Raw genomic sequence first — 10,022 nt, 5'->3', positions numbered from 1 at the left:
TAGGTTGTTTAACAGAAATGAGAATTTTGTAATCATAAATATACACTGATCATGTAATCTGGTCTTCCAACCAACTGATGCATTCTCATAAATTTAAAAACATAGAAGTAGCTGCCATGTTGAATATAGTAGCCAGGATGAGGATTTCCATTCTGCATAATCATGTTTTATGTACATGTTAAGAAACCAGTCACACGCAGTACATAAATAATTAACTGGTAAAGTGTATTTAGTGTACCTTATATGTTAGCTTTAATTCTGAGGTCACAAAAAGTTATTTCAAACTATATATGACCATTCAACATCTATCTATCGAGCTAAAGTTGGAACCCTCCCATTTCGGGACAGCTGACAACCAGCTGGCTAAACAACAACATCTGGTTATAAGCTAATATTATGCCAGCTAATGTTATGCCTCCGATAAACAGTTTGATTCTAATATCATATTAATCTATTAACTAAGAGTCCAACCTTGTTAAATCCACTTCAAAGAAAGTTGCCGGCTAACAGCAAACAACACCAGCAAAGTTCAGGCTATCACCAACAATTCACCTCACTGTCATCTGACAGACGTTTGCTTTACGGACTCATCTACATAGGCCATCAGGAGGCCATCAGTCCAATAGATGTGGACAGATCCTGACAGGTGAAGTAAACAGCAGACTCAGTCTAGGCTGTCATGAACCCAAGTTGTTTCGTCCTACAGCGGCCACTGTAGCTCGGATTGTGCATTTGAATAAGTAGGGGTAAGAAAACAGAATTGAGTTGACTGCAATCTGCAATTACTGACCTCTACTGGTGACATTTAACACACTTTACCTTTAACATTTTGTGGGATCCACGAATGTTTGTATGAAATTCTGTGCCGGTTTATTCAGAAGAGATAGGGACACAGTTTTAGAAAACATCATATAAAAAAAAATCATAAAATCTCCAAAGTCCAGAAAGGGGACTGCCATGTTTAAGGAGCTGCCATAACACCAGGTGCCCCTCATGATCCAACCCCAAAGAGCTTTGTGTCTCTTCCCAGAGACCTGATAGGTGAATGTGTAAGCCACTACACTGTGGAGCCTTTCAGTCACTGTCACATACAGATGGTTCAAAGACACGTGGCTTTAGTTACACAACCATAGTTTATTACTGATGTCATCACTTACACAGACAATGGAAGTGTCAGCGATACCTACTAAAAGGTGATCAGAAAATCATACTTGAGTAACTAGTTGAAAACAGCTTCAGGACCGCTGCTGCTGTCAGATGCTGTTTAATTTACACTAAACTCTTGTCAAAAATTCGAACTCCCGAGCCATATTCCAAAAAAGATTAATACTAATAATAATAATGATAATAATAAACAATATATTTTAAACTGATAAAAGTGGCTTGAAATGACAGGATGATTTTCAGAGGACCTTCAGACCACACATGGTTTCCTCTTGCTGTCTGGTAACAGCTGGTAGGTTTGACCAGTTGGTGCCATTTTTTTTTAAAGTGCTGGTTTCATGTAACATGTCCTTGTTTTAGCGTTTGGGTTGAATTCCTCTTGATTGTGGCTGTGTATCTCTATGAAAACCACCCCATTTAAATATATTTAACCCATATTAAACTTTTCAAAGTACACTCTGTTAGAGAAGAAAGCCACGATGCATTTTGTGTTCGATATTTGCAATGCTTATACGACATACTGACCTGCTGTTCACCCTGGACAACATGTGATGCAAAAAAACCTGTGAACGAGGTATTACTCTATAAATAACATATAGGCAAAGTTCACCGTTGTATTCTACTACAAGCAGCACAATGTCAGATTAAATCCTGTTGTCCGGTAAGGCTAGTCATACGGAGTCCTTTGAAAAGGAACGCTGAATGATCAGTACTTTTAATGGGATCTGCTCCTCTTTTTGATGTCCATAGAGTTCAGGAAGAAGCATTCAAAGTTTTCCAAAGTTTAACTGCACTCCAGAAGAAAGGATGTCTCTATTTACAGAAAGGTCCTTTGCATTACTCTCTTCTCCTTTGATGATCCCGCGGGCCAGAACTGTTGGTTCAACCTAAATCAGAAGAGAAACCTAATGAAACAAAGTCAGAGCCAGGACAGCTGCAGAATCATCAAAACATCACCTATGAAAGAGTTACAGAACATAACATTATTTTTTATATATATAGACATACAGTATATAATTGTCTGAGGTCACAAGAGGAAAAAAAATGGAACTGCACAGAACTGAAAAGCATAGCCACCAGTTATAAAACTAAACTTTATCAACCGAATGCTCCCGCCTACGCTGATTGACATGTCAAAGATGTTGGCAAAGCAACAACAGAATCAGATGCATTATTCAAATCTCGAAGCCCTGATTTTTCCATTCTTGCTGCTTACTTTTGATGTTTGACACTGTGAGGAAACAGATTTCATCTTCACAAGAAAAATGTTTAAAATGGTCTGAAAGCCCCACAAGAACATCGCTGTGTAGGTTGATTCTGTTCATCTGGAGAAATGCTACGTCCAGATGCATCAAGACATTGCTGTGTAGCTATGACATAACCTGTTATATGATTTATAGGACTAGAACCCTGGCACATTCAGCACCATCCAAGTAACAGCCTCCAGGGTGGAAGTGCCAAAAATTGTAGTACCTACATTGGCCACTTGAGGCAGGCTCTAAAAATGACCCAATCATCATGATTGCTGAACTTGCTAAATGGACACAAGCAAAACATTTTTTTCAAACCTGACAGAAGCTGCTTTTTAACATAGCAACAAAACAGAGAGAAAGCAGGAAGCTTAACAAGCAAGCACAATGCAAACTGCATCTAGACTCAAGAGCAGCAGGGCTGTGTTCTCTATGACGAATCATGCTTCTCCGTCTGGCAATCTGATGGACGAGTCTGGGTTTGGTGGTTGCCAGTCGAATGACCGTTGTGTGACTGCATTGTGCCAAGTGTAAAGTTTGGTGGAGGGGGATTATGGTGTGGGGTTGTTTTTCAGGAGTTGGGCTCGGCCCTTTAGTTCCAGTGAAACAAACTCCTAATGCTTCAGGAACAGTTTGGGGATGGCCCCTTCCTGTTCCAACATGACTGTGCACCAGTGCACAAAAGAATGTCTCCATAAACACATGGATAATCCAGGGGTTTGTACAATTAAGGTTGCAACAAGAGACATAAAAGGTGAAAAAAGAATTAAGCTAACGGTAAATATTGTTTATCAGCATGATGTTATGTCCTTTTGAAATGGCCATCGAAAGGCAAATGTGGATGGACATGTGCTCAAGTGAATTGGGTGGATACCAGTGGCTGAAGCACCTGGTAACTCTTACCACCAAAGTAGATACCCTCAGAAAGAAATCATGCCTGGTTTTCAAAGTAAGAATGGTAACAGTAGCTTTCCACTGCTTCAGAGAGTGGGATTGTTTCTTCTAGACTGGAAAGTTGTTGATGCTAATCTTTGCCATGTGCTAACCGTCTAGCTGGGTTTCTGCAAGAAAACTTGTGAGACTCAGTGACTGAGATCAGCAAGGTCGGGCGAAACATTGCAGCTGAATAATATGGCGACATCCCGTTGCTATAGCTCTAATTGTGTGTCACAGACAGAATAGGTGCCAAGGATTAGGTAGCCGCTCTTCACTTCTGTAAAAACACAGTGTGTGAGACAGAAAGGAGTGGGGAGTTTATCTTCCACCTCCAGCTAGAGAACACAGTCACATTTAATTGCATTCACCTATAGCAATGGATGATTCAGCTTAAGGTAATTAATTAGTGGGCATAAGTGGACAGATATCAGCTAAACAGGTAAAATGCTTTAAGTATTTACATTTTCTTTTAGTCCTGTTTCCTTTATTAACTTCTTTGTTAGTTTTTTTTAGCTTTTTTTTGTGTAATTAGTTTAAAAATAGGCCAATAAAATGCTTAACAGTAGCCTTATATTAAAAATTAGAAATTATCTTTAAAATATTACCACTGCTTAGGCTGAGCAGTAGTCAAACAATAATAATGCAATCATGTGATAGCTATCTACTATCTAACTGTTAACTGGGGAGTGTCGGACCATCTATAAATGAATTATATTAAGTCTATCTAGTGCTTGGGTCACAGGTTTGGAGCTTATTCCACATGCTATAGCGCAAGAGGTGGGTCAAAACGACCCCAACCTCTCACATCCACATCTAAAGCTAATTCACAGCCAACAATTAACCCAACAAGTATTTCTATGGACTTTTTTCAAGGCTTTTTGTCAATTTTTGTCAAACTCCGCTTCAGGTCCCAAAGTCAAATGAACACTGTAGCATCACTGAGAGTTAAAAACTGTCTAAATTCTTTCATCCGTAATAAAATGATCAGCGTTGCTGCTTTACCAGGTGTAACAATTAAGTTTAACATCCAGAGTTAGAAGTTAGCAGGAAGTTAGCTCGCTAGTTTCCACCTAAACATGACATAGCATGTTCTGACGGAGAGATTTCTGAAAAATTCAATCGTACAGCTCTGCTACGTGAAGACAGAAAACTAAACAGCAGTGACGTTTCTAGGTTTACTGAAGTCGGGCTAGCTGGTATATAATGATGTGTTACATGGTGGCTAGCTACCATGTACAGCTACATAATTACATGGTAAGGTTTTGAAAACTGAGCTTTAAAATGAACAGTGGTAATAAAAAGCGAGAGAGGCCGGCAGTGATCACTGAATGTTTTTAGGGGCTTGTTCAGATTGAATAGATTAAGAAAGAAAACATTAAAAATGTTAAAAGCACAACAGCCTTAATAAACGCAGAGTAATTTGGACTCGGAAGCAGGGTTCATGCTTCATCACTTAAAGTTGACCTTGAAGACCGTGATGGATGTAAGGTAAAATTTAGTAGTAGTTTTGCCTAGCATGACCCCCTTCTACACCCCTCAGAATTTATTCAAAATTTTTCAGGCTATCATGTTTACATACAGAATGACAGGCATGCAAATCCTACCAAAAACATAACCTCCTTGGTGGAGGTAATAACATTTGGTCTAAAATCCCTTTACCTACTTGTGCTATGAAATGTGAAAACTCTTTAAATTATTCCTGTACAATAAATGAGCATAAGGTCTGTGTGCTTTTTATGCATTTACTATATAATGAAAGATTAAACTGGTTGGACTAAAAAACTGGTCTGTATAGAGCCAGAGATTTTCAAGGCTATATGAGAGCTACAATATAATCACCACAACATTCAAACTGAGTGTAGTGCACACTGGACCAAGTTGGCGGGTATTCCCCTTTCATGAAGAAGAGCAAGCATTTAACATAACATTAGATGTAGTGGTGGTGTAGTGGGCAGTATGGTGGTTAGCACTGTTGCAGCAAGAAGGTCCTGAGTTCAATTCCACCATCAGGCCGGAGTCTATCTGTGTGGAGTTTGCATGTTCTCCCCGTGTTTGCGTGGGTTCCCTCCGGGTACTCCGGCTTCCTCCCACCGTCCAAAGACATGCAGTTTGTGGGGATAGGTTAATTGATTAATCCAAATTGCCCATAGGAGTGAGTGTGAATGGTTGTCTGTCTCTGTGTGTTAGCCCTGCGACAGACTGGTGACCTGCGCAGGGTGTACCCCGCCTCTTGCCCTATGACAGCTGGGATAGGCTCCAGCAACCCTGAGAAGCAGATGGATGGATGGATGAGATGTAGTGTTATATAAAAATACTGGATACTTGCTGCAGTTGTTAGTAGCAGTTGGCAGCCACTTCTGCCAGTGGTTCAAAACTCTGTGCAGCAACTCCTGCTGATGTGAAACACATCTGGAGCTCTTTCAGATTAGTCTTCTTCCTGTTCCTAAAAACTAACAGCCTTTTGTATCTGCATAAATTGTTATCACAGTGCTGTACATACAGTGCAACATGAGGAAATAAGATGCTGGTGGGTTGTTTCCGAGTTCTCCGTTGTGACATACTGCAAAGACCTCCATTCTCCTTGAGATTAAATTGCCTGTCATGAAGCTCGGCAGCTGACTGGCAGCTCCTCTGCTCCTCTAAAAGTACATTCTGGAAAAGACTCGAGGAGCCTAGCATAACAACCTTCATAACGACGTCCCCTATCAATTCCAACCGCCTGTCAGGCGCCACGTAGGTTTGACGAACTGAAGGAAGCCATTGGCGGACTTGTAAGGCCCCCATTATTGATGCTGAACTTCTGACAGGAAACAGACAGCTCTGACAGCCTGGTTAGATTAATTCACAAATGGTCTGTTTGATGAAGAATTGGGCAGAGCAGCATGGCGATGCATAGTTTTATTTTAATCATCCACAATTATGCAGGAAAGGAAAACAATCCAAGAACCATCAGGCCACCACTTGACAAGAAAACCAGCATAATCACATCAAGCAGAGAGTGAAGAGTTTCCATAAGTTCAGGTGGTTGCACCACTTTGCTGGTCGCTGAACAAGCTTGAGATAAATTCTTCCCTCTTTTTTATAGAGCCATTTATATTCAGGGCTGTCATTGTGATTAATGTGGTACTAATTTGAGAATAATTTCAGGCTGAAATGACAAAGAGCAAAGTCATTTCTTGTCAGGAGAGAAACTGTCTTCAGAGATGGATCTACGCTGCGTTTCAACTCAGGAGGTGGATCATTACCAGGATTTGAGTGTCTCAAACACCGCCGAAAAGCCTAAGAGGAAAAACCAAGTCTTCCCTGAGTATTGTGTTAATTTAATTGGTGGCTGGCAAGTGCTAATTTAACTGGCAAAAGCTTCATTTCTATTCAGCTCATGAAGAAAGGCTGGCTCAAAGTCTTAACACAGCAGGTACAGGGCTCATGTTTGTGTCATTTAGCTGTGTAATTGGAACACTGCAGTGTCCTTTCCTGCAATATGTTTTGTGTTCTAACTACCATGACCGGGGTTTTCGCAGGATGGCCATTTTAAAGATGAACAGGGAGTGATTTTAATGTGTGAATCAGCCTGTAAAATCAGCAGAAACTGAAAGTGGTGGCACCACAGAGCCACCTTTCTCCAAATTAAGTTTCACGCTCTGGACTATTGGGCAATTTCTGCCACAAATCAAAACTCGTAGTCACTGTTCTTCTGGGAAATTTATAGGTGTGGTGCTACTCTGCGCTTATTTAAATGGTAGAAGCATAGCAGATTAGTATCAAGGATGTAGCAGGGTGGGAGAAGAAGAAAACTTTCAGTATTCACTTTTCAAGGCGTTAATGATATTAAAACCTGGATTGCAACACAGGTAAGGAAAAAACAGGCTCTTATCAGGGGGGGGAGGATTGTACCTCAGGGTGGGCTCCGTTTGTATCCAACTCTGTGCAGCTGATGTCTTTAAAAATCTTGTTGTCCTCTTAAAAATTTACATTTAAATTTTGAAGCAGCAATATTTAAAAAACAAAAAAGGGTTAGGAATGGCTTGCATTTTCAGCCACAGCTGAAAAAAAAGTCACATAGTTAAAAGTGTTAGAGCACAGAAATGATGAGCTCTTTTCAAAACAGTGTTTGCAGCTAACCAAAGATCAGTGAGTGAAAACAAGTATTGATCTGCAGCTCAGCTCTCACAGTTACATTGTTTGCTTTGTAGTTATTGGTCCCGCTAGTTATTATTATCATTCCTTACAAAATGATGTAGCTCAGGGTTTTAAGATTTCAAGGACTCGGGGTGACGTTCATGACTGTCATAGCAATTTTTCACGCTCTGAAATGTAATGGCTCTGAAATCTAAGCAGGCCTCGAAGTTTCACTTAAAAAAAACATCACTTTATCTCAGTGGCAGCATAGCAATGGAAATATCAGCATATAGCGATTCACTGTGTTTTACTCTTTATCATAGTCAGATCCACAGGCAAAAACAAATAGGCTCAAGCACTCTGACAATATTATGGTATATGCCTGGTATATCAGGATATTTAGAAATCCCCAAATCATTTGAAATACCATCAAAACTACAGACCTTCTGCTTTCTATTAAGGTCATGTGATGTATTGTAGTGTAGTCTACTTCAAAGCATGCAGCTTTTTAGCACCAGCAGCTGAGACCCAAAGATGGTGACTGTGAGAGATCGAGGGCAATGCTGAGTGATCAGTTTAAAGAAATGTCTCTGCCTCTCTCTGTATGGGAGCATTAGTTATTTCCTGATGATAAAGGTGAGCTAGCTGATATATTCCCACTTTTAATTTCTTCCAATTAAAAGAGCAGTTTAGTGCCATGAGTTTCTCCCAGAAGAATGCAAGGCAAAGGGTGCTTTTATTATACCAGAAAAAGCTCTTTCCAGTGCAAATGACTATGTCGAGTCGTGAAAAAGAAAGTTTTCACATGACTGTGTGCAGTCCTGTAAAAAACTAAGTCCTCCCTATCATTTAGCAGCTTGTAGAACCACCTTTAGCAGTAATAGCTTGAAGTAACTGTTTCCTGTATGGTTTCATGAGCCTCTCACATCATTGTGGGAGGCTCTTCTTTACAGTGTTGCTTCATTTCATTGAGGTTTGCATCCATTCATTTATGTACAACTCTCTGAAGGTTCCACCACAGCATTTCAGTCAGTTTTAGCCAAGCTTTACTCACATTTTGCTCTAAAATATTTTGGTATACAGAGCAGAACATGGCCCATTAAATCACAGCAAGCTGTCCAAGACAACGAGCACAAATCATAACCCCGCCACCACCGTGCTCGATAGTTCATATGAGGTGTTTGTGCTGATATGCAGTGTTTGGTTTACACCAGATGTGCCGCTGTGCATTATGGGCAAACAGCTGCACTTTGGTCTCGTCTGTTCAAAGGACATTGATGCAGAGGTCTTGTGGTTTGTTCAAACATAAGCTGTGCTGCCATGTTCTTTTTAGAGACAAGAGGCTTTCTCCTGGCAACACTTCCAAACAAGCCATGCTCATTAAGTCTTTTCCTAATTGTACTGTCATTAAATAAACCTTTAATATGCTAACTCAGAGTCTGAGATGTTGCTGTTTCTCTAAACACTGCACAGTCTGACCTTGGTGTGAATTTGCTGGTGTGTCCACTCCTCGGACGATTGGAGCATTCACATCCACGTTAATAGACCAACAAGGTACCAAATATGGTTCTGTTATAGAGGTCCTCACACTTGCAGATGATCAATTAATCAAGTGCATTTAATTAACACCTGGCTGGTACTTGTACTCTTAATTCCTATGGAAGCAGTAAAGGTGGACTTTTTCCCCCCAACTTTATCAAATCCTTCAGGTAACATGGAACTATTCTCCATACGCACATCCACTGAACAACAGAGCAAAGAGATGGTGTCCTACTTCTACCCTGAGCTGAAAGTAATGTAGTCTATACCTTAAGAAGAGAAGTGAATTACCATTAACTCAATCCATAAATGAGTGATCATAAGCAGACGGATGATAGATGAACAAATAAAGGAGTCTAAAAGTACTGTACAATAACATTTGCCTGAGCATATCCTAGGAGCAATCCAGAAGGTGTTTATTTCTCTTTCTTTTACTTTCTCTGCCATTTTTCTACAATAACTTACAATCAGTGTCATTTGGTAGATTACATGACAAAAGTCCTACAACGACTTCAAGAACAAAACACAAATCTCCCAGAGTAATGATTCTCCTCAGCGTGAGATGCTGTAGACTTTTTCATCTGTTCAAATTGAATCGTGAATCGAGTATGTGGAGGATGAGCAGAGGTTTAAAAATATAAAATTATAAGAGAACTATAAACAGTGTAATAAAAAAGCGGCACTAGCCCACATTAGAGTTTTTTTTTCCCTCTCATCCCTGCGGTATAACGCATCGCAGGCAGCGCAGGTTACTGCTGTCACCTTTGAGGATGTCTGTGTTTATCTGTATAAAAGATACAGTTTAAACTGTTACCTCTTGCTGCCATTTGGGGCTCTAAATGTGCAAAAGTCATTGTTGCGTCTCAGCATATTTACATGTCAGACACTGTTTTTCTTGCTGAGACGTGCTCCAAACCGACTCTATTCCCCACTGGGTTCCGAGCTTTGTGGTAGCCCGTCGCTGCGTGGTTTATATTTTGAACTCTCGAGGTGCTTCTGGGGTGCATTCGATGC

General features: G+C 40.3%; 1 protein-coding gene across 5 annotated transcripts in view; it reads right to left on the bottom strand.

Moving 5' to 3' along the window:
• Window positions 1–1,153: 1,153 nt before the first annotated feature.
• Window positions 1,154–10,022, bottom strand: part of LOC308400003 (chemokine-like protein TAFA-2) — a 92,533-nt gene continuing 83,664 nt past the window's right edge. For 2 of the 5 annotated variants that reach the window (XM_080887467.1, XM_080887466.1), the window contains exon 6: window positions 1,154–2,051. The gene's annotated coding sequence lies outside the window, so the exon portion shown is untranslated. The remainder of the gene's footprint in view (window positions 2,052–10,022) is intronic. The other 3 variants (XM_080887463.1, XM_080887464.1, XM_080887465.1) reach the window with 2 other exon arrangements.

The sequence above is a fragment of the Rhamphochromis sp. 'chilingali' genome (assembly GCF_963969265.1).
Source record: "Rhamphochromis sp. 'chilingali' genome assembly, chromosome: 7".
NCBI classification, from domain to species: Eukaryota; Metazoa; Chordata; class Actinopteri; order Cichliformes; family Cichlidae; genus Rhamphochromis; species Rhamphochromis sp. 'chilingali'.
This window is presented reverse-complemented; position numbering and strand designations above follow the sequence as displayed.